This window comes from Leuciscus leuciscus (genome assembly GCF_965113295.1).
Source record: "Leuciscus leuciscus genome assembly, chromosome: 14".
Classification (NCBI taxonomy): Eukaryota; Metazoa; Chordata; class Actinopteri; order Cypriniformes; family Leuciscidae; genus Leuciscus; species Leuciscus leuciscus.
Window position 1 is genome coordinate 9,467,340 of NC_138738.1, and position 25,097 is coordinate 9,492,436.

At 37.8% G+C, this 25,097-nt stretch overlaps 1 protein-coding gene and 1 long non-coding RNA gene across 9 annotated transcripts in view; one reads left to right on the forward strand and one right to left on the reverse strand.

Annotated features, from left to right (window-relative positions):
• Positions 1-12,322, reverse strand: part of LOC309474741 — a 54,037-nt gene extending 41,715 nt beyond the window's left edge. Inside the window, exon 1 of the long non-coding RNA XR_014197410.1 lies at positions 9,790-12,322. This is a non-coding gene — a long non-coding RNA (uncharacterized lncRNA). The remainder of the gene's footprint in view (positions 1-9,789) is intronic.
• Positions 1-25,097, forward strand: part of foxp1b (forkhead box P1b) — a 195,197-nt gene that overhangs the window by 99,332 nt on the left and 70,768 nt on the right. The window lies entirely within an intron of this gene.

A 25,097-nucleotide genomic window follows, 5' to 3' on the forward strand; every position in this document is an offset into this window, starting at 1 on the left:
TGCTTTAGCTCGCTCATTTACAGAAGTGACATTTACAGCAGGCTGTCTAGAATCTTCAGGACTTAGTCGCATCATCGCAACAGCATCTCTGATCTCCTCTGCGGCAATGACATGCAATTCGCCAGCGATAAATGCATCCTCAAGTAGTTTACATCCTGTTTACCGGGTTTGATTGACGGCTCGGCGATGAGGAGCGCTCCTCCGCAGTCGGATCGGCCGGAGCGCTGTGGAGAGCCTCTATGTTAGAGTGTGTGCTGGAAACTGCTTTACTAATGGATCTCGGGTCAGATGGTCAGCAATGGAGACAAGTAGTGGAGTGAGTGAATGTGTGCATGCATTTGAAGAGGCTGCCAAAGTGAGCCCAAATGTGTGTGTCCATATGCGTGAGTGGGTGGGTTTTGCATCACTGCATGTGTATAAAAAGGAACATCCTATTGTTCCACTTCCCATATACCCTTGCTTTAAAATGGGGGTCAATTTGTATGCGTGCATACGTATGTGTTTGCTATGCTGGTACCATTAGTGAGTATGAAGCAGTTCTTATTGTCTGCTGAGGCCGGATGGGCTTTGATGCCAGTGTGTGTGTGTGTGTGTCTTAAAGAGGGGAACTCTACACTCGGAGCAGGTGTTCCCAGCAGCTGTCAGACTGTGGCTGCACTGGGAAATGCATCCGTGTTGTTTTAGTATTAGATGGCTTATTTGGAGTCCCGAAAGCAGTAAGGGAGGATTTCTTCTTAACGCACCGCTTGAGTTTTCTCATGAAAGAATAACCTCTGTCTCTCTATAATCCTTCACGCTTTTCAAACAATCAAACATTGCTGCGGCGTGCATGCCTAAATAGAAATGCATGACGACATCATTTCATACTTTTGAAACGCACATATTCCCATTTTCACACGATCTCGATGTAGTCGTCGTCATTGGATCAGAATGTTTACATGCAAGCAAATGAAAAGACTATTTAGTGGAGGGCGTTTCTTTTTGTTTCGGCTAATATGACCCAATTTATTAGGGATAAAGTTAAAAGATGCCACAATATCATGGGGATACGTTTGAGCGTGGGGCTTGTGCAATTTTAATGAGTGTTTCTCTTTAAAAAACTTCACAGAATTAATATGTATCAAGAAAAGTATATTTTTTTTCCAAGGACCAAAAACTTCTGGGTAATTAATATTCATAGACTGTGCTTGTTAACACCCCCAATGCAAATGCAGTGGAGATCCAATTAACATAGAATGGTCCCTGAGGAATCGGGACGATAAGGGTTAAACGAGCTATTGAAATTGAAACTAGGCCTTTCTAGAAACACTTATTTGTTTCAATAAAACGGTAAGTCGTGTAGCTGTGCGTTTCTCAGATTAAGGCATCTCAGTTGGGCTCTGGAGGCTCAGAATGAAGGTACTGATGTGTGTGCGCTCGTAGTGCCCACCCGTCACTAATGCAGAAGTGCTGTAGCTGAGGTAGCTTTTATTTCTTATTCATAATCTGCCGGCGCTTGGCGGATAATAGACGTCAGTGTTCATTCAGAGAGCGGCACGTCAGCCAGACCGCGGCTGACAGAGCAAAGTGCTGGGGTTCTGCGCGTCTCTAGCTAGCTACCGGCTCTTCCCGTATCGCTCCCAGGGGGGCCGATGAGAAACGCACCTGCCGAAGCGCTACAAGCGTCTTGAAGACTTAATAATACCAATAAACGTGATTGTCGTGTGATTTGATGATGATGTGCTGCAGCTGTTTGTTTTGTTTATATCTTACATGCACATATTGCCTCGCAGAATCAAATCTTCATCAGTGGATTATTACTGTAGAGAGGGTTTAAAACGTGGGAAGGACATTATAAAGACGTTTATGACACACATAAAGATGCTAGAAAGCATTATTGGTAATTATAAGCATCACAGGACAGCTTTTTTGCACTTGTTTAGTAATTGTTTTGAGGAGGTAAAGAAATTACCTTTGACATTCAGAAGCTAAAACAAAGATTTACTGTAGTAACCATAAAATATCATATTTACAACTTTAACTGTGGTAACATATGAAAATGTCTTAGGTCTGATAGGTGTCTTGTTAGGATCTGATATAAATTCATCGTATTTTATATTCAATATTAATTTATGTTTAAATATATTAATAATTGTCATATAAAGTAACTAAATTTGCTTGCACACTAGTATTACTATGTTTGGCAATTTTTTTACATGTACACTATACCATTCAAAAGTTTGTGGTTTGTGAGATTTATTTTCATGTTTTTGAAAATCTTTTGTGCTCATCAAGGCTGTATATTTATTACAATATACATTTTCTTCAGCCGTTACTCCAGTCTTCAGTGTCACATGATTCTTCAGAAATAATTCTAATATGCTGATTTGACTGCTCAAGAAACATTTCCTATTATTATAAATGTTGAAAACAATTGCACTGCTTTTTTTTCAAAACAACCCCATATTTTTCAATCATGTATTTTAGTAACAACGTGAAAGTCTTTCCTGTCAATTTAATGTATGCTTCCTGACAAAAGTATATAAACAAATCGATTAAACTGTAAAAAACAGTATTATGTGATCAACATATTGAAGAGTCCCTTTTTAATAGTTGAATGTGGTATTAGGGGAGGGACATGCTCATTCATTTTATCTGACAGAAACTGTGTAGTGTAAGATGAATATTTATTTTCCGTATTCCCAGAAGAGAAAGACTTTGCATTTTAAATATGCAATGTGCATATCTGCTAGTTTACAGTGAAACAGATGATTTGTGAGTTTAGAAACTAATAGACACGAACTCAAAGGAGGTTTTTTTTTTTTTACGTATCAAATATCACATGATCCTGTGTAAAAAGATTTCAGGAAATAAAAAAGCTAAAATTTCATTCTGTTAGTCCAGAATGAACAAGTCTGACCCGTCTTCCTCCAGCAAACCCAGTTATGTTCATCACAACCCTTTCATGCCATCACTCCTGCCAGTAATAACCACTTCCTAGGTGTGCGGCAGTGATGTGGCCTCTATTCCAAAGAGAAATGGTGCTGGCCGCTGACTGCTTGTGTACCATTTGGAGAATGATATTCCCTGTCAGTGCCGTGATGTCTTCCCATAAATATCAGTGATGGCACCTTGCGTTCTAGGAATGACGCCCACCATAAATAGTTCCCCTTTTGCACACCGTACACATAAATCCTTCATCCTACCCTCCTTTCCTTTTTTTTTTCTTCCATAAGAAAGGAAGGAGGGAAGGTAGAGATGATGTATTATTTACATGGGCAATAAAGAAACAAATGTTTTGCAGCATGGAAGAACGCAGAGAGCAATTCCCCTCGCTGTGGTGGGCCGGGAGACGCTCTGAGCGTCAGTGAGCTGTTGTTATTTGCTTGTTTACAACCTCTGACATGATGTAATGGGACGGGCCGTGAAAGCACTAGCCAGCAAATGGCACAGAAAATAAGACGAGGTCTTTATGTCCGCACACACTCGCTGTCTATCCCTTTTCTCACACTCGTTCTCCCAGTTTTTTTTCTTCTTACCCACTGTACACACAAATATATTGTGCTTTTGACTACAGAGACATGAACCCTGAATACAAGTCACTGTTTTTTGCATTAAGATCTCCCAGAGGTGAATAGAGAGAAAGAGGAAAATATCATGTCCAGCCATGAAATGCAAAAGTGAAATCTAGCAGAAAGAAATATTTATGACCATTTTCTGCTTGATTAGATGTGGGCGTCGTGAGCCGGGAAAGACAGAGACGCCGGACAAAGAGCTGTGCGTGGCTTCTGAACAGATGTTTAGAGAGAACACAAGAGCAAGAGTTTGATTGTTTGAATGGAAACAGGGTTAGAATGACTGTACTGTAAATAGGAATTGGAGAGATTGAAGCATCCATCAGTAGTCCTTATTCTAGGCTGTACGCACTACGCCACTACTATTCCCAGCATTCCTTGAAAATAGGTCTGGACGGTACGACAGTATATATCGTAGATGTGTCAACTTCTAGAGTTTCTGTTATAGCTTGTTAGTTTTATGTTTAAAATTGTTCTGTTATAGAGTTTTCTGTTAGATTATCTTTTAGTGAGCAAAATGTTTGTCAATAGCAAGAAAAGCTGATACTAAGATAGATATCTAAAAACCTCAATATATTTTATATAAACTTAAAAATATATATTCGTTCACCGGTCAAAAGTTATGAAACATTACTATTTTTTTTATTTTTTGAAAGAAGTCTCTTATGCTCATCAAGCCTGCATTTATTTGATAAAAAATACAGGACATTTTTTAAAAATATTATTACAATTTAAAATAATGGTTTTCTATTTTAATATACTTTAAAGTACAAATTATTCCTGTGATGCAATTCTGAATTTTGATCAGCCATTACTCCAGTCATCAGTGTCACATGATCCTTCAGAAATCACTCTAATATGCTGATTTATTATCAATGTTGGAAACAGTTGTGCTGCTTATTGATTTTTTTATGACCTGTGATACTTTTTATTCATCAAAGGACATTCATTTGGAACATTACTATAATATTAGAGGTTAAATGTATCAATAGAGCCCAAACTATTATATGCAACTGCTATTTTTTTCATATATAATAATTGCTTTCAAATAAAAACTGAATAAGGTTTAAATAATAAACATAATAAGATAGTTGTCATAAACACTTGTCTTAATGACAAATTTATTCAATCATACACATATAGTTAACAGTAAATAAGCTCCTCTCTAGTGTTTATTTATAGCTAACTAACAAACTGTGAACATAGGTTAACTTTCCAATGCAATGTCAAGTGACATTGTTTAGAAACTGTTTTATTGATGCATTTCCGCAGGTGAAACACAGATTGAGCGATTACGTGCAAGTTGTACTGTATATTTCAACATACCTTCTGATGTTCATGCATGTTTTTTGTGCTATAACATATTAAATTGGGCTTAAAAAACATAAAAACTTGCGCTGCCCGCTGCTGCTTCATTTAAGAGCGTCAAAATGTTATTTTATTGTTTGGATTTTGTGATAAAATGGACAGAATTTGAAAGCTGACACCTTGTTTCTTATTAGATGTAACAAAGCACAATGTTTGGTGTAGGGAACAACCGTGGATCTGGCAACCCTGTTTTGAACTACGGGTGATTCATGAGGTCAAATAGAGCCTGCTGTAACGTCCCTATTTTTAAACTGTTAATGTGTTATTGACGCGTTAACTTCGACAGCTCTTAATTCAAGAGACATTTTCTTCACACACAGTATGAGTTGCAGTGTGACACGTTTTTCTGCCCCCTTTTGATTGACAGGATATAATCGGCCCTGATCACTGGCTGTTCTTCACCAATAGTGAAAAATAATTGCTTTTATATATTTATTTATATATATTTATTAACAAATATACAGTATTGACTTTGTTTGGTAGCTTTGTGTCGGTTTTGTTTGCAGCTCTTGCGTGCATATTTTTCATAATAAGCAAGACTGTACGTAAATGCAAATATTATCTTCCTGGGGGTTTTTGTGAGTGATTCTTTTTGTGAGAATCTGCACTGGTCGTGTGTGTGTTACGGGGGGTTGTCAAGGGTTTGTGGGTAATTTCCCTGATGTCTTCCCCTATCAACAGAACTTCCTGTAATATAAGACATCTTAGTGAAATAATCATATTGTATTTGACTGTGATCTATCTTCATAAACGCTTTGTTATGGTATGATAAACATTTCTATTATCATTAGATCTTACAGCACAATAATTTAACTAGCATGCGTGATGATGAAAAGCAGCGCTAGTAAATAATCTCTTAATTGCAATATTAATGCAATTGTTTTGTGCACAAGCAGTCTGTTCAGCTCTCCGGATGGCGTATTTGATCCGCAAGCATGTGACATTTCTCAAGGAACAGAGCATGTGTAAAATTATGAGTATGATTAATTTTTCAATTTCTCTCTGCGGATATCTAATAATTGTGCCCCCAGATTGCCAAAGGCTGCTATTAAACATTAAAATGCTGGGAAAAAAGAAACCGCAAACAAAACGAAGGAAAGTTAGCACTTCTGTAGGGCAACAGATAAAATAAAGCAAACTAGTCAAGGTTTGTTCAAAGCCTTTGCACTTTATACTACTGTAGGGTTTAAAAAAAAATGCAAAAATGTTATTTAATTTAATGCTGATTTAATTCACTGTTAAAGGAATAGTTTACCCCAAAATTATCATCTTTTAATAATTATTAACTCAAATTTTTCCCAAAGGCTTATCTTTTTTGCTGTTGAATGTAAAAGAAAGCAAAATTTGAAAGTTTGAATTGGTCAAAATTTATGAACCATTACTATTTTTTTAAGTTCTCTTATGCTCATCAAGCCTGCATTTATTTTATCAAAAATACATGAAAAAAATTTAAATATTATTATAACTTAAAATAATGGTTTTCTATTTTAATATACTTTAAAGTACAAATTATTTCTGTGATGCAATTCTGAATTTTTATCAGCCATTGTCGCATGATCCTTCAGAAATCATTCTAATTTGCTGATTCATTATCAAAGTTGGAACTTATTCTTTTTTTATGACCCTGTGATACTTTTTATTTATCAAAGAATCCGAAAAAAATACATAAAAAAATAACAGCATTTATTTAGAAAGGGAAATGCAACAGGTTTGATGTACTGCAGGAGATTCCTATAAGAGCATACTGTAGTGTGTTTTGTGTCTATACATTATGCGCAGATGTTTGATTTGTATTTGAGATGATAAAAAGATTTGATCTCTCTGCCCGTCTATCGTCATCATTCTCCCAGCCTCCATCTTTCCTAAATCCCCAACCCCCTCCTGCTTAGCAGTCTTTATCACTTTGCTCTTTCCTCTTAATATCATCTTCATCTCGGATTGCCATGGCACAGGGGAGATGCGCTTGTTGATCAAATTTGGCTCGCGTACCGCTCAGCGATCCGCTTGGCTGAAGTGTCCGCAATGTGTGCTGAATGCTGAGGACGAGCGCCGCGGTGGCGCGGTGATTGATTGATTCAGTCTGCCACAGGACAAGATAACAGCATCAGTAAATACTGATGGAGTAGCTCGCTCTTCTCCTCCACAGCAGGCCACCATGGGGCAGCAAGTGTTTCAATGTGCCCTGGCCCCCTCAGGAACTGGGTTATATCAAGGGAGAGGTGTGTGTATTTCACTCCAATGATATTTATTTAGAGTGTCGCTCTGTTAAAAGAACAGTTCACCCAATAATGAAAATCCTGTCATTTTTTACTCATGTCCTTATAAACCATTTTCAGTGCTCAAATTTCATTTGTGTTTCCACAAGAACTGAATTTAAGTTGTATAATTTAAATTTGTGCTTTTTCTCACCTTCTGAAGACTTTAAATTTAACTCTGTCATATGAACTACTTTTATGGTACTTTTTAGGGGCCCCTGAACAGCCCCTGAATACGCTACTAAGTTTCGGATCAGTAGGGAATTATTTTTTATTTTTTTATTTTAAGAAATATACACTTTTATTATTCAGCAAGGATATGATAAATTGATCAAAAGTGACAGTAAAAACTTTTATAATGTTTCAAAAGATTTCTAATTCAATTAAATGCTGCTCTGCTTCTATCCATCAAAGAATCCTGAAAACAAAAAAATTAAGCAGCAACTGTTTTTAACATTGATAAATAATAATAGGAATAAGAAGCTTCTTTCAAAAACATTTTAAATATCTTACCTAAACTTTTAAATGGTAGTTTGTACTTTTGTTGTACAGGAAAGAGCAGTGTGAACATCCTGCTAAACATCTCATTTTGTGTTCCACGGAGGACAGAAAGTCATAAAGGTTTGGAACTACATGAAGGCTAATAAATAATGTCAACATCTTTTTTGGATGAACTAACTCCTTCCTCAATGTGGTCTAGTTGACAGGTCTTAATCTTGATAACACTACTTTAGTTAGTGTTAATCAAATGCTCTTTTGCTGGCTTCTCCCTCATTAATCAGCTGCTGATAAAGCCATGTTCCGATTTGCGCACACACAAAAAAAAGTGAAATTGTGTACAATAAATTAGTTCTTCATCTTCTTAATAAAACCAAAGCGGGCATGTGGAATGATTGAGGTTATTTATAGGCCATTGGGGAGATAGACAGACACTGGGAAAGTTCTGGGCAGGGAAGCTGGAGTTGAAAATGATGTCCAAGTGAAATAAATCCAAGTCAATGTCAATGGAGTCAAATGTTGTTGTTGACCTCTGTTGTTCTGAAGAAGTAGTTTAGTTCAGGACTTAAGCAGCACAGTTTAATTGTGAGAAAAATGAAGGCCTCCACATATCCCACAATCTTCAGCTCTTGAGTACAACTCAGTATACTGTTCCTACTAAGCATTTCAGCTGAGGCAATCTATAAACTGCTGGAAGAAAGTGCGTTTCCACAGAGTGTGTATATGTTGTGTGTGTGAGTGTGTGTGTCATCTGTTTTTATCCATCTTACTAAAGCCAGAAACACACACATATTTCAAACAGATGTTGAAGTTAGGAGGAGCACAAGATCCCGCAATCAAAATAATTATCCTTACAGCCCAATGTTTATAAAGTGTTTATGTGACACTAAGCATTTGGTCTCACTGAAGTAGCTATCATGAGTTAAACATGTTAAACTGCTTGTCAATCTCTAAACACCTTGACACTGTGTGGCTTCATACAATTATTTATCATTATTAAGAAATAATTCATTTTGTACACTGCAAACAATTTACAAAACGGCATTTTTGTATTCATATTCGTACTAAATGTTATTGTTCTAGAACAATTTTAATTGCAAGTAATTGCTAGTCACATTTTATTATTAAAATAAATATTTATTTATATATAATTTTAATTATTAATTATATATAAAACAATTATAGGAGAGTATTTTAAAGGGTTAGTTCACCCAAGAGTTAAAATTGTCATTAATTACTCACCCTCTTGTCGTTCCAAACCCGTAAGACTTTCATTCTTCTTCAGAACACAAATGAAAATCTTTTTGATGAAATCTGAGAGATTTCTGTCCCTTCGTTGACAGCTACGCAACTACCAAATTTTCTGAAGAGACACAATCACTTGAAACGTGAAAACAAACCTCATTGGTTCTTGCGGAAGATCAAATGTGCTGCGTAACACGAGAGTGAACCTCATTGGTTCTTGCTGAAGATCAAATGTGCTGTGTAACACGAGAATGAACCTCATTGGTTCTTGCGGAAGATCAAACGTTCTGTGTAACACAAGAACGAACCTCATTGGTTCTTGCGGAAGATCAAACGTGCTGCGTAACACGAGAACGAACCTCACTGGTTCTTGCTGAAGATCAAACGTGCTGTGTAACACGGGAATGAACCTCATTGGTTCTTGCGGAAGATCAAACGTGCTGCGTAACACGAGAACGAACCTCATTGGTTCTTGCTGAAGATCAAACGTGCTGTGTAACACGAGAGTGAACCTCATTGGTTCTTGCTGAAGATCAAACGTGCTGTGTAACACGAGAGTGAACCTCATTGGTTCTTGCTGAAGATCAAACGTGCTGTGTAACACGAGAGTGAACCTCATTGGTTCTTGCTGAAGATCAAACGTGCTGCGTAACACGAGAGTGAACCTCATTGGTTCTTGCTGAAGATCAAACGTGCTGCGTAACACGAGAGTGAACCTCATTGGTTCTTGCTGAAGATCAAACGTGCTGCGTAACACGAGAACGAACCTCATTGGTTCTTGCTGAAGATCAAACGTGCTGTGTAACACGAGAGTGAACCTCATTGGTTCTTGCTGAAGATCAAACGTGCTGCGTAACACGAGAATGAACCTCATTGGTTCTCGCACATCAAGAAAATATGCTTGAGCTTCCGTTTACCACAAATAATGTGTTGATAAATGTTTATATGTGATAAAAAATAACTAAATTCAATCTGTAAATCCGTTTGTGTCTCTTTAGAAAATTTGGACTAAACCTTATGGACTTAATTCATATGGATTAGTTTTACGATCTCTTTATAAACTTCTTAAAGCTACAAAGTGGCAGTTGCGTAGATGTCAATGGAGGGACGGAAAGCTCTCAGATTTCATTAAAATATCTTCATTTGTGTTACGAAGATGAATGTTGTGTTTGGAACGACATGAGGATGAGTAAATGATGACAGACTTAAAAATTTTGCATGAACCATCCCTTTTTAAGAGACTAATTAATGTTAAGAAGGGATGTGAGTCAGATTTGAATTTGTAGTCTGCATGAGCTCCACTGCTCAGTGGGACTGTGCACTTACCACTAAGCCACAGCTCCAACATTTATAATGCACATTTACACTTTTTAATTCATGTTCAGCTTTAAATTAATTTTGCTTTTTGTATCGTTTTTTTTACCTGCTTCTTTCATTGTTTAATCGAATCGTCTCACATTTCAAAAAGAACTTCTCTCATCTGTTAATGAACACACACCTTTTGTTGAGCAGAAAACCCAGAGAACTTCATATTTCACACCAGCAATGAAATCTTGTGGTGCTTTTCACAGCCACTGAGATGATGCACAATATAAGTGCTCGCCGTAATAAAGTCAATTAATTGGCGCCTGTGGCTATAACGTGGACATTGTGTATAGATGGAGATATTTAATTTAGGCCAACAGTCCCTGTGTTTGTTCCATGGGGATCGAGGGACAGTGGTGCGTCCCGAATGAATCAAGCAGTAAATGACGAGCAGAAAAATAGGTAATTATGTTAATCTCACAAATGAATGAGACGCTGACCTCTCGCATTAATTGATTTTATGCGCCTGAATCCTATTTATCTTTCTTTTGATATATTTTTCCATTAACATTTTTGATGTAATTAAAAAGGTTTTATTTTGAAGGAAATTAGCCCTGGATGCCAGCGACCATTAAAGGAAGAGAGTCACTTTTATGCCGCGTTAACGAGACAGCGGCGTGTTGGCTGTGTTTTAGCTGCGCCACGCTTGCCCGCACAAAGACCTTAAAGCTTAAATAGCCCCTATTCTTTAACCTTAATCACCGCGTTGGCTTGCCAGAAACTCTGCCTGACCGCATACACGCACCCCATCGCGAGCACCTCGTGTGCGCTTACGCCCTTTCCGGTTTCTCATTTTTGCACCTAATCAGCAAAAAATTAAACTCGTTGTGGGCTTTGCTCCATATTAAATGGGTGATTATTGGTAATAAATACTTTTTTTAATACTCACTTATTACATAGGCAGTTTTCTTGCTCAGTTAATGAGTGTAATTTGATTTGCTTGAGAGATTACGGTCCTCTCAGAATTAATGCGGCAATCCCGTCCCCTGGATTTAAAGACATCTCGGATTCTTCACAGGTCGTGTGCTTATGCGAAGCTTCCTCTCTCACATAGCAGCTAATGGAGTTGAACAGCAGTCTGTCACTTCACTATATAGCTCATGTGCCCTTGGTTCCTGCCGAGCTTGTTGTTTAGGGGCTCCGCTGTCGTTTGAGTTTTAAATGGGGTTTACCAAACTGGTTCAAGTGGATGCTTTGCCATTTAAAGGTTTTTGGGGGAGATCTAATATATAAGTAGGGTTGGGAATCGTAAGAAATTTTCCGGTTCCGATTCCAGTTCCGCCAAACGATTCCAGTTCCGATTCAATAAAAAATATTAAAACAACTAATAAAAAATTGTAGTAAGGGAAAAATCCACAATCCTTTTTGTGTTTATTTCTTATACTTGTCAAATGAGTTTAACAGACTGGTAATGTCAACAAATGTAACATATTGTTAAGAATTTTTTGCAAAAAAAGATTCGTTTTTCTGAAGGAAAATACAAATTTCTGCATTCTCTAGAATAATTTGGGACCTCTCCAATAGCTTATTAATCTCCAGCAGTGGAGAATACCCTCTCAGAAGGGGTAGAATATGCTTGAACACCCATGTAAGATGTGTGTAGAACAGATTATTTTTTAAATCGTTTTGAATGATTGATTCATAAAGACTTTACTTGTTTCATTACTGGATAAATCAGCGCTCTAGCAGTTAATAAACAGAACTGCATGCGTCTTGCGGAAGAACATTGTTGCCGGAGCTACTTCTCTCTATTTATGTCTATGACGAGTCACACAGGCACTGGGCTACTCAGCAGCGGCTGCGATCCACCAGTCAGTCTAAAGTATAGTCCGATTATAAACGCTTATTGCAGGCTTAACGTAGTAATTCAGGATAAGTTCATGATGCACTCGCTCATTGTATATATTTTGTAAATTCTGAACACAAAAAAGTTACGGACTGCGTCTTTATGAATGTTTTGAAGCATCAGATGTAATCGATACACTCGTTATTTGAAGGCAGCGACTTTCAAAAGGTGATTTACTCTAGTTTGGTTGCTACCGTTAGTGCAGCAGATTAGTAAAAAAATCGTTCACTTTGGTATAGAAGCATGAAATTTGGCACAGATACTCTCTAAGGGCCACTATTTTGGAAAAAGGCGTTGGCCACTCAAAAATTCAATATGGCGGCCATTTTTCAAAATGGCCGCCATTGCTATTCAATGCTTATTATATCAATTATTCAAACAGTGATCCAAGCATAAAATTTTATACAAATACTCTCTAAAGGACATGTTAATAGAAAAAGATGCTTGTCCCTCAAAAATTCAAGATGGCCGCCAATTTTAAAGATGGCCACCGTTCCTGTCGAATATTAATTATTTCAAGTGTTCAAATGGTGATGCAAGCATAAAATTAGGCAGAAATACTCTTCAAGGAACACTCTTTTGGAAAAAGGTATGTGCCACTCAAAAATTCAGGATGGACACCATTTTCAAGATGGCCACCATTTCTGTCAAATAGTCATAATGTCTGCTTTGTCTGCCTCCTCTCCTTTGACCTGTCCAGCTTAGTTAAACTAGCCAGGGATATAAAATCCCCACCGTCATAGGTCTCAGGTTCATTGGAGTACACAAGCCTCTCCACCACGGCAAGGTGTAGTCCACAGAGAGGAAGTGCCACTGTTAGAAAAAGGATACGCTGCTGGTACAGGTTGCACATACAGTGGGGAGAACAAGTATTTGATACACTGCTGATTTTGAAGGTTTTCCTACTTACAAAGCATGTAGAGGTCTGTAATTTTTATCATAGGTACACTGAAACTGTGAGAGACGGAATCTAAAACAAAAATCCAGAAAATCACATTGTATGATTTTTAAATAATTAATTTGCATTTTATTGCATGACATAAGTATTTGATCACCTACCAACCAGTAAGAATTCCGGCTCTCACAGACCTGTTAGTTTTTCTTTAAGAAGCCCTCCTGTTCTCCACTCATTACCTGTATTAACTGCACCTGTTTGAACTTGTTACCTGTATAAAAGACACCTGTCCACACACTCAATCAAACAGACTCCAACCTCTCCACAATGGCCAAGACCAGAGAGCTGTGTAATGGGCTACAGGACAATAGGCAAGCAGCTTGGTGAGAAGGCAACAACTGTTGGCACAATTATTAGAAAATGGAAGAAGTTCAAGATGACGGTCAATCTCCCTCGGTCTGGGGCACCATGCAAGATCTCACCTCGTGGGGCATCAATGATCATGAGGAAGGTGAGGGATCAGCCCAGAACTACACGGCAGGTCAATGACCTGAAGAGAGCTGGGACCACAGTCTCTAAGAAAACCATTAGTAACACACTATGCCATCATGGATTAAAATCCTACAGCGCACACAAGGTCCCCCTGCTCAAGCCAGTGCATGTCCAGGCCCATCTGAAGTTTGCCAATGACCATCTGGATGATCCAGAGGAGGAATGGGAGAAGGTCATGTGGTCTGATGAGACAAAAATAGAGCTTTTTGGTCTAAACTCCACTTGCCGTGTTTGGAGGAAGAAGGAGGATGAGTACAACCCCAAGAACACCATCCCAACCGTGAAGCATGGAGGTGGAAACATCATTCTTTGGGGATACTTTTCTGCAAAGGGGACAGGACGACTGCACCGTATTGAGGGGAGGATGGATGGGGCCATGTATCGCGAGATCTTGGCCAACAACCTCCTTCCCTCAGTAAGAGCATTGAAGATAGGTTGTGTCTGGGTCTTCCAGCATGACAACAACCTGAAACACACAGCCAAGGCAACTAAGGAGTGCCTCTGTAAGAAGCATCTCAAGGTCCTGGAGTGGCCTAGCCAGTCTCCAGACCTGAACCCAATAAAAAATCTTTGGAGGGAGCTGAAAGTCTGTATTGCCCAGCGACAGCCCCGAAACCTGAAGGATCTGGAGAAGGTCTGGAGGAGTGTGCCAAAATCCCTGCTGCAGCGTGTGCAAACCTGGTCAAGAACTACAGGAAACGAATGATCTCTGTAATTGCAAACAAAGGTTTCTGTACCAAATATTAAGTTCTGCTTTTCTGATGTATCAAATACTTATGTCTTGCAATAAAATGCAAATTAATTACTTAAATCATACAATGTGATTTTCTGGATTTTTGTTGTAGATTCCGTCACTCACAGTTGAAGAATACATATGATAAAAATTACAGACTTCTACATGCTTTGTAAGTGGGAAAACCTGCAAAATCAGCAGTGTATCAAATACTTGTTCTCCCCACTGTATCTGTGAGACGGAAGGCGGAAGGACCATCAGAATTGAGACTGGTTTCAACAATATAGGTGACCAGTTCAGAAAGAGCCATAGGAAAGATGGCTGGTTGAATCGTTTCACTCTGTGACTCTTTCTCAAGCCTTCTGAGGTTTCTCTCTGTTGTAAAGATGAATGAGACGCAACTGATGGTATTTCAGCTCCTGTGCAATGGCATCAGCACCACTTAGTTGAGACAATAATTTAGCATCATTCAGTGTTTGTGCACATTCATGTAGTCTGTCATTCAGTTGCAGTGTCATTACCTGACATAGGTCAGATTCAGGAGATATGTTATCACAAAGAAAGCAAACCTGATCATCTAGACTTTTCTGCATCATGGTTCTGCGATGCTTTGTTTGGCCTTCATCTATCTCACTACATTGAGCATCGGATTGTTGCTTCTGGGCACGAAGTAACTTTGTGTTGTTGAACCGAAGTCGACAATTGTAGTGATACTTCGCTTGGTTCCTTCTCAAAGCTTCTGTACCACCACCTTCATCCAGTCATTCCAGGTCCAGGGTCATTGGCATTTTGTTCATCTTGTGTAAGAGTGGAATGTTGGTGGCAATCATTTTATAGCCATCATTTTGAGAAACATGATGGGTAGGTGGTGATTGGAGGGGTTCTTTTGTGTCTGTCTGACAAAGACAACATTTCTTCCAATCAGTTGGCCTCTTGGCTGACATGGGATTTTCATTTGCCATTTTGGGGGTTTGTTGTCTGATTAAGGCCGAGGGGTTATCCTTTTACCACCTCAATCATAGACATAGTACACATTCAGGTATGGGATACAACTAGGTACGGGTCACCTACACCTAGCCCGATCATTCATCCAGTGCCATTTAAGTCCCGTGTGATCTGTACACCTTCCAGGTAAGCATACATGAACAAGTCATGTATTGCCCCGCTTACCCTTGGCTCGGCTCTCCCGCGCTGGCACAACCTGTCAATTCAGGTGCGGCTATCTAACTACATCTATTACTAGCTAATTGATGAGGGGCTGGTAGACAGCATTTGGGACACTAAACTTAGCTATACTATTACTACTAGTCAAGAACTACAGTGTAAGTAAAACTAGATCAGCTGACACTGAACCCCATGCTGAGTTCCACAGCAGTTAAGTCACCAGTGTGCCCTTGTTGTGTAATGACGTTCACTCTATTAAACAAAACCTTCCTTAACACATTAAATTGAGCTCTGACAGAAATGGTGGCCATCTTGAAAATGGTCACCATCTTGAATTTGAGCGGCACACACCTTTTTCCATGATAATGTTCCTTGAAGAATATTTGTACCAAATTTCATGATAGCAGCACCATTTGAAAAAAAGATGTAAGGATTCAAGAGAAATGGCGGCCATCTTGAAAACTGGTAGCCATCTTGAATTTTTGAGGGACAAGCACCGTTTTCCAAAAAAACATTCTGAAGAGAGTATTTTCACAAAATGTTATGCCTACATCACTGTTTTAACAATTGACATAATGAGCATTTTACAGAAATAGCGGCCATCTTGAAAAAATGGCCGCCATGTTGAATTTTTCGGTGGCCAACGCCTTTTTCCCAAAAAGTGACCCTTAGAGAGTATCTGTGCCAAATTTCATGCTTCTATACCAATTTGAACGATTCTCTTGAAATATGCCATTAATCTGCTGCACTACGTAGACATCAGTGTTTATACTCGAATTATAAACTTTTATCTCAGTACTTCTGTGATCATTTGAATATTTTAAATATCGATAGGCCTACTGTGATTGTAAAGCTGTTTCATATTGACAACTGCTCTCTCTGGGTCAGCGACAGCGCAAACAGATTTGATTGTTCAGGGGTGAGGTTTTTGTAATTTAGGAATATAAGATCGCGTGGGTGTTTGAATCGATATCTTTTAAAGATTAATCGTGCAGCTCTACTGTCTTTAATACTCTCTCTCTCTCTCTCTCTCTCTCTCTCTCTCTCTCTCTCTCTGCGTTGATATCTGTCGCAAAACGTATTTGAGTAGCGCGAGGCTTTTCAGTGCATTCCTTAGCTTACTATTTTAATATGAGGTGAGACGTCGCTATTAAAGGATAAGCTCCCAGCACTTCGCCCACACAGCGCACCAGAACCGTTTTCGGAACCGAAACTTAGGAATTTCGCACGGTTCCGGTATTTTTTCAAAAACACTACCGGTTCTGGATAAGAACCGGTTCTCGGTTCCCAACCCTATAAGCTGAGCAGAAGTGTGCCTATAGACCAAATAGCGATGCACAGCTTGGTGTTAATCGCACACAATCAAACCACAAACGTTACTTCCAGTCTTCTGAGAGGTGGCACAAATTTCTTCCTTGATCTGACAGTTTCGTATTTTTATCACACATCTGCTGTAACGCTTTCAGTCCGCCGCATAACTCGCCTTCAGCTCTGAAGGTGTGATCGTCTAGGGCTGAGGGAATTTTGACGTCGACCTGATGCTGACAAGCTTTTTGTTAGTCACTTTCTGATGCCTGCTAAATGTCTCTTAAAATAAGCATCACCAAAATACTTCCAGTAACTTTTTACCGGAAAAAAAAGTTTTTTACCCTCAAAACAGTTCTGTTCTGTTCTGTTTAATTCAAGTATAAATCACAATGTCAATTTACGCTCATGCTGAGTCGTTTTGCAAATCAAAGCACAGTTTGAGACAAAGTCTGTATTAGTAGTAAAATTATTGAAAATGCACTACCATTCAAAAGTTTGGGGTCAGAAAGATTTTTTTTGAATAATACTTTAATTCAAGGCTGCATTAAATTTGTTCAAAAGTGACAGTAAATACTTTTACTTTGTTACAAAAGATTTCTATTTCAAATCAATGCTGCTCTTTTGAACTTTCTATTCATCAGTGAATCCTGAGAAAAATGTATAATGGTTTCCACAAAAATATTAGGCAGCACTACTGTTTTCAACATTGATAATAATTATAAGAAATGTTTCTTGAGCAGCAAATCAGCCAATTAGAATGATTTCTGAGGGATCATGTGACGCTGAAGACTTGAGTAATGATGCTGAAAATTCAGCTTTGCCATCACAGGAATAAATTACAAGAAATATATTAAAATAGAAAACAATAATTTGAAATTGTAATAACATTTCACAATATTACTGTTTTTCTGAACTTTTGATTAAATAAATGCTGCTTTCGTGAGCATGAGATTAAAAACAATAATAAAAAAAAAATTACTGACCCCAAACTTTTGAACGGTAGTGTAAATAAGTTCTCATCAAATTGTTCCAACTCCAAGAAAAAATTGTCTTGGCTATGTATATTTAAGCTAATTTCATAACAGTGTTTACTGCATGTCTCATTTGCATCCATTTTTATTTTGTTCTAAAGACTTTTTATAGAAACAACTGAGACAAAATTGACACTTACATAAACCATAACAGGAAACTTTATGCTTGAGGGGAAAAAAAGATGACTTCTGAGCACAGTTTTGTTTGTTTTTTATCTGAAAAATCTGTTTTTGTTGTAATTTCTTACTTTTTTTAGACAATTCTGCAGTCCATCCCAAAGCAGTAGACACCTTCAGCATCTCTTTTTTTATGACAAAAGCAATCTCGTTCTTTCCCTCCCTTCTCTCCCCCTCTCTCTCTCTCTGGGATAACATTACCCAAGTTGGAATGACTTGAGCCGAGTCTGTAATTCCCATGAAGCTGCTCCCTCTCTCAGCAACTCAATCCCAGACCGTGGCCAATCGCACTGTGATATATCAAGAGCTTTCTCTCCGGGCTCACTGCCTAATGACACCAGGAGCTGACCCTTTGTGTCGTCTTCAACCAAGAGCAGCACACACACACATTGATAAAGCTGACTTCAGGTGAGATGAGTCTATGAAAACGATACCACAGAGATTTGGCAGAGGGGCCTGTGAATTATCGTGCCTGTGTGCATCTTTGTCAGTTACAGAAATTGGCCTTTTGGACAGATAAGTACTTGACTCTAAGTTGGATATCCTGTGGGAAATTATAAAAAGTGTTCAAATGTATTTATTTATGCAATTTTAATTTGACCTTTTTTCTTATTTAGAGTATTTGTTCAAAAAGTGTATTTGTTTTTCTGAGTTCTTCAGCACTCCAGGTCAGCTTTTTGAAAAAAATTGCAGGTTGAGGATTGCTGAAAATGAAAGACACTGCAGAAGTGAGTTATTACATTTTGGTGAAGGCTATGAAGATAAATATTCGTTTTCTTTGGAGTAATATCCAGTCATTCAGTATTGGATTTGATTCAATTTTGAATTTGTGTTGATTTTTGACCTCCGGTAGACTTCAAGCTGGTTTAAAATCTGGCCAACTAGTCCATGCTCATGACCATTCTTTTGAACAATCTGCCAATTTTGCCACAAACTAGTTTATGCATTGCATGCAGATTCCCTTTGTTTTAGAGATTTGCAGCTTTTTGTAACAGCAGCCCACCACTTTCACTTTGACACACTACTGTAATGACAACGAGACAGACATTGCTTGATATAAAACCCCAAACCCGTTTTTGATTTAAAAAATCTAAAATTAAGGCACTAAAATCTAAATACTAATCTGAGTCAGCCATCGCTGTGTTTGCAAGCACCTCTCGCACCCTCTTATTCTCCTCTCTCATGCACCATACAAACTGATGCAACATCGTGAGCATAAATGCAACAACAGAAAAAGAATAAGTTCTTATATTCCACATTCTCTCTAAATCCCCAGCACTGTTTGCATGTTCTGACCGTTTTCCATGTTGACAAATGGATTACTGGAGCAAGGAGTGACAGGTTTACCTGAGCATTACATCCTCTAAAAGAAAATTTGTCAGATGGCATTGTGTATGTGTTTGTCTGTGATGGAGATGTAACCTCAGCTTACTTCTTACGTTCCCTTCCATCACCTTCATCAGCCTTCCCAGCAACCCATCACAACTGACATCCTCAAGGTTCCCACGCTGATGGAAAACCTGGAAATATTAGTGAGTTTTAAAACTGTGATTATTCCTGGCATTACTGTTAATTTCGTTAAACAAAATCTGTGACATTCATCGACAACCATGACCGTTTTTTCCATGACTAAAATGAGATGATGATGAGAACACCAACACCATTAAACGATAACTGTGACTATAGGGCTGTTTACAGAACACCGTTTTCAACTAAAAACAGAAAACTTTTTATGCATTTTGGTTGTTCGTTTACACGACAACAGCGTTTTGGGTGCCTGAAAACGCAAACTTTTGAAAACGAGTTCAAAAGTTTTTGAAAACGGTCTCTGTGTAAACAACAAAAACGCATTGTATTATGTGTATAGTGTTTCATCGCCATCTAATGGCCTGGCAGCAGAATACATTTTTTTTTATTTATTTATTTTTTTTTTTTTTTTCGGAATGGCAAAATAGGCCTGTACTCAGAAAACTCAAAGGAAAATCTTCTCCATTTTAAGCATATCGTTTGTTGTGTAAACGTACCCTATATACACATGCAATATCGTTGACGAAAAAAATAAAATCTTTTTTGCCCAAAAAGAGAGGAGACAAAATATTACAGAATGTTTTTATTAAGTCTCTACTACGTGCTGGTTGCCATTTCTTTACTAAATCTTTGCAATCTTGCAGCCATGCGCACGCGCTCTCTCCACACTGATCTGAAAACACTGACAAATGTAAGATGGAGTTTATCTGCATTATTTTTTATATGTAATATATATTTATATATATTTATATATAATCTGCATTCTGATTGTTTTGAAGTGCATTTAATTTGATGGTAATGAAAATGAGACTGGAAATGGTACTGATAAATAATCTGTCATTTAAAAACCAGACTCTGCATTCTTAAATCTAAAGGTTTCAAAAGGGGATTTTCCGCAGCAATGCCATATTAGAACCATTTTGGGTTCCACAAAGAACCTTTCAGTACACTTTTTATTTATTTATTTTATTATTATTTTTCCGTATAAAGAACCTTTCATGCAATGGAATGGTTCCATCAATGTTAAAGGTTCTTGATGGAACCATAGATACGAGTGTATTCAATATGTTGTACTGTCTTCCGTGGTTTCTGGATGTTTTTTTCCCCCCTGAAAATGGTGTAGTGATATCATTTGAATGTTTAGCCTATATAGTAGTCGAAAAACAGTATGTGACAAAAGAAGTATGTCTGAATTCACAGAACTCATAAAAGAGTAGACAAACGTATCCGGATGACCTACTACCGGCGAGATTCGGAAGTGATGGACACTTTACTGTCCCATGAGGCCTCGGGAAAGGATTTGTGAATGGGAGTGAAGTGACGCTGGTACGTCACGTGATAACCTTGGCGAATGTAGTACGTCCGGATTACCTACACTTTCAGAGGAAAAAATATCACTGGGGCAGTACCTTTTTAAAAGGTACACTTTTGTTCCTTTTAGGTACTAATATGTACATTTAGGGTACCCTTTAGGTACAAAAGGGTATCTTTTGAAAAGATACTGCCCCAGTGACAGCTTTTATACCTTTTTTTTCTGAGAGTGAGAGAGATTGCGATTTTGGACACAGCCATTCTCTAACATAATGACCTGCATTGCTTTCTACTGGCTTGTTTCTCCCAATCATGTCTTGCCATCTTTATGTCTCAGTCAATGGTGGCAAAAGTCAGTGTCACACAGACACCTCACCACTAAGAAGGTGGCATCATCATTCCTTATAGTACCGAACTGCACTCTTAACGGCACATATTTCTATGTGGCAGGTTCCCCCGCGCCTCTCGTTCCATTCTCATTTTTTTCTACTTGTGGTTAATTCATCTATTCTTATGAGTCATTTAGTTCTTTAATTACCGTTAGCAGCAGATGCACAATGGAGTATTAATGTGAGTGGGTTTTACGGCCACTCCATCACCGCGAGACTGTGAAGTCTAAAGACATAATTGACATGGAAGAGAGCTTGGAGATGAGGAGACAATATTTTGCAGATGGCTTTTCTTGTATGCTAGAAGGATGTTTATGGGTATACATCACACTAAAGGGGCAATAAACACAATCGTAATTCAATAACTGTCTTGATAGACGGAATCTGGCGTCGGATGCTGGATTGAGGTGTGTATTAAATGACAAGGGGAATTTAAATTAAATGATAGGGAGCGTGTGTCTATGCGACTGTTTCAGTGCATGCTTGTGCTTTTGTGTGTTAGGGATTGATCAGGATGGTCAACTAGTCATCCAATAACCAACTAATGGGTTAGTGAATTCAATTAGTTAATTTCCTGTCATCTTTTTTTTTTTTTACTTAAATTTTTTTAGCTTAATTTTAGGGATGCAACATGTATTGGTGCGATATCAGGTATTGGCTGCTATTAGAGTTTTTATTATTATTTGTTTAATTATTAGCATTAATTCTCCTTGTTTTTACATATAGATATTGTGTTTTTAACGTTTTTGGGCTTTGTAGTCATCCAACACTCATCAACACTCAACATCATTTATATACTTGGATTTTATTATTCATTTGTTATTTTATAAAATAAAATGAATAATATAATAAAATAAATAATAAAATTTTAGGTAACACTTTATTTTACAGTGTCTTTGTTACATGTTACATGTAGTTACTATAGTAATAACTATAAATTATGCATAATTACATGCAACTAACCCTAAACCAAACCCTAATCCTAACCCTATATTAAGTACATTTAGTTACTTAATATTACTCAGTACTTAAATATATAATTACAGTGTAACAAAGACACCTTCAAATAAAGTGTAACCCAATTTTATTTTGTTTTGTATTATTTCTATGAACCCTAGCACCCTTTTGCAGTCACCTGGGTATCTCTGGACCCCAGAGATTCAGACAACTCATCAACTAGTCTATTGTCATTTTGCACATTTCTATGTGTGTCTTCATTTAAGGCAGAGAGAAAACAAGCCAATGCACAGATCTCGGCATACATCACCTTGTGTATGTTTGCGTATGTCTCCTTGTGTCCGGCTCTATGAATGGATCCCCTCTCTTGCCATCTGTTGTTAAGCTGCTCCTGAGGCGGAGCTTCGGAATCCAAACAAACTGCAAACTGAGGCTGTCAGAGCCGCATAGCTGAGACGACCCCCAGGCCCGGGGTCACACATCCGTACCAGGCTCCACACAGCGCCCTGTTTACTCTCCCTATACCTCCTTCATCATCTCTCTCTTTTCTCTCCATCGCTCTCGTCCATCCATCAACAGTCATGCACCCCCACCTCCCGCCTTCCACATGGAAACAAATGCACAAACACACACATGCAAACACTCTCCCTTCATACCTTCATGCACCCCCCTCAATCGTTTTTTATTATACTCGCTAGACAGAATGCTTGTCAACCATAACCGTTACCAGTCAGTGTTTTTTTTTTTTTTTTTTTAAGACACTGCTTATCTACTGCAATCATTCACCAAGCCTTACATGGTTTGAGCACAGCAATTTGATATGTTTAGTGTTGTCATTAATATTAATAGATTGGTAGAAAAGTGCAGCCATGGGAGGGAGTAGTAATGGTTTGAAGTGGGTATATAACATTGATTTATTTATGTATTCTACATGAATTAGTTTAGAAATCTAAACAGCGAGCGTGTTTCCAAGAGGCCGTGATTCTACGAGCGCCTGTTTTCCATGTGAAGAGGCTTTTTGGAAATTGCATCAATTAGATACTTAACAGGAAGCTGACCGGCCCTCTTTTGCATTGCAGATAAATGTCCAATCTAGAAAACGAACAAAAGAAGGCAGAATTAGCAAGAGAAAGAAGAACTCAATTAATACAAACAGTCCTGATCTTCAGTACTCACATTCTCATGCCAGTGAAGGAGCATTCCTGTAGCGTATGAATTTTAATTAGGTGACACTGACAGTGAATGGAGACTAACACTGTTTCACTTTTCACATGTATTTTTAGTTAGGATATTAAAGGAATAGTTCACCCAAATTGTTTAACTACAAAGAGTAATTAATTTTGTCAGTGGTATTTTATAAACAATTATTTCTGTTTCTATTTCCATATTCTGTTAGTTTAGTATTGTCTTTATTATAGATTGGATTGCACTTGTGTTGCCTCTAAAACACTGTGAAAATTTAACTTTTGCAAGAATGGTTTTAAATGTATTCATTATTGAATGTACACTACCATTCAAAAGTTAGAAAATTGCATTTTAAAATATATTAAAATAGAAAATGGTTATTTGAAATTGTAATAATATTGAACAATATTACTGTTTTACTGTGTTTTCATCAAATAAATGCAGCCTTAGTATGCATAAGAGAATTCTTTCAAAAGCATTTCCGTAAACCCCCAAACTTTTGAGCAGCAGTATATCTCTTTAAATGTTGCCCAGAAAGGACTCAAATGGGTTTGGAATGACACGTACTGTAAATAAGAGTGAATAAATAACATCATTTTTATTTTGATGTGTACTGTTTCTTTAAGGATCATTCTCACAGCCTACTTTGTCATTTTTAACTAAAAGGAGACAGCGATGGATGGGGACTGGATTAAAATAAGCGATTGGTAAAGCAGTATAGTGGTGTATCCGGATATATTTTTTTTCCTTAAACTTTCTCATAAAACCTTGACAACTTTTAAACCTTCCCAGGAAGCCCTTAGGACCATCCTGCCAAAAAAAAAAAGTCAATCTAATAACTGTGACATTTAAGAAAAAGCCCTCCAGCTCTGTGGAGAACAAGAAGATGTGCTTAGTCCACGACAGTGCTATGCGCTAATCTATTAGCAGTCTTTTCTGTGTGCCGTGTCTGAGGAGCCCAATCTCCAGACCTCTTAACGCTGTGTAAACAGCCTCCTCTACTTCGCAATGGCCTCTGGGACACAGTTTCACCTGTACGCACATCTCCCACCAATTAAAGGCCAGATTAGTCCAAGTCTCATTTTTCATAGTCAGGCCTGCCTTGTTGTACACAAAACCGGACCCTCAGAGGTTAACACAAGCTGTTTTCTTTACATATGTCCAGCATTTACTGTCTCAGCAAAGTTTTCATATGCAGTGAAAAACATTTTTTGTTCATTTTTGCCTCCTCATTTTTTCTTTGGAGGTGTTTGTTATTTTGCTAAACTCTGGGGTTAACAGCCACTTTTACTGGTTAACAGTTCTAAAGCAAATCAATGGAACTGTGTGAGAAAGTCCTTTTCTATGTAACTTATACAATATGCTTTTAAATTTGACATTTCTGCTGTCATTGCCAGGCCCGATGAAATATGCAGACTTTTTCTGCATCTTTGGTGCTGAATTTGTGTAATATTTCTATTTAGCAGGTCATACCACATGGGGAGATTTGTAAAAATGGAAAATGCCTTTAAAAAGCTTGTTACTGTCATTTAAACAGTACAACAATTGTGAAAACGTGAAAATGTTATTTATTTATTCATTTTTAGGATTGTTATGTTTTATTATGTACTTTATCCAACAGATATTACAAATGATGTTACTTTTAAATTTTTACTGTATTTAGACCGTTTTGACGTAAATGTTTGAAACTAACATACAAAACCACGGCTAGAGACGACATGATTTTGTCTAATTGGA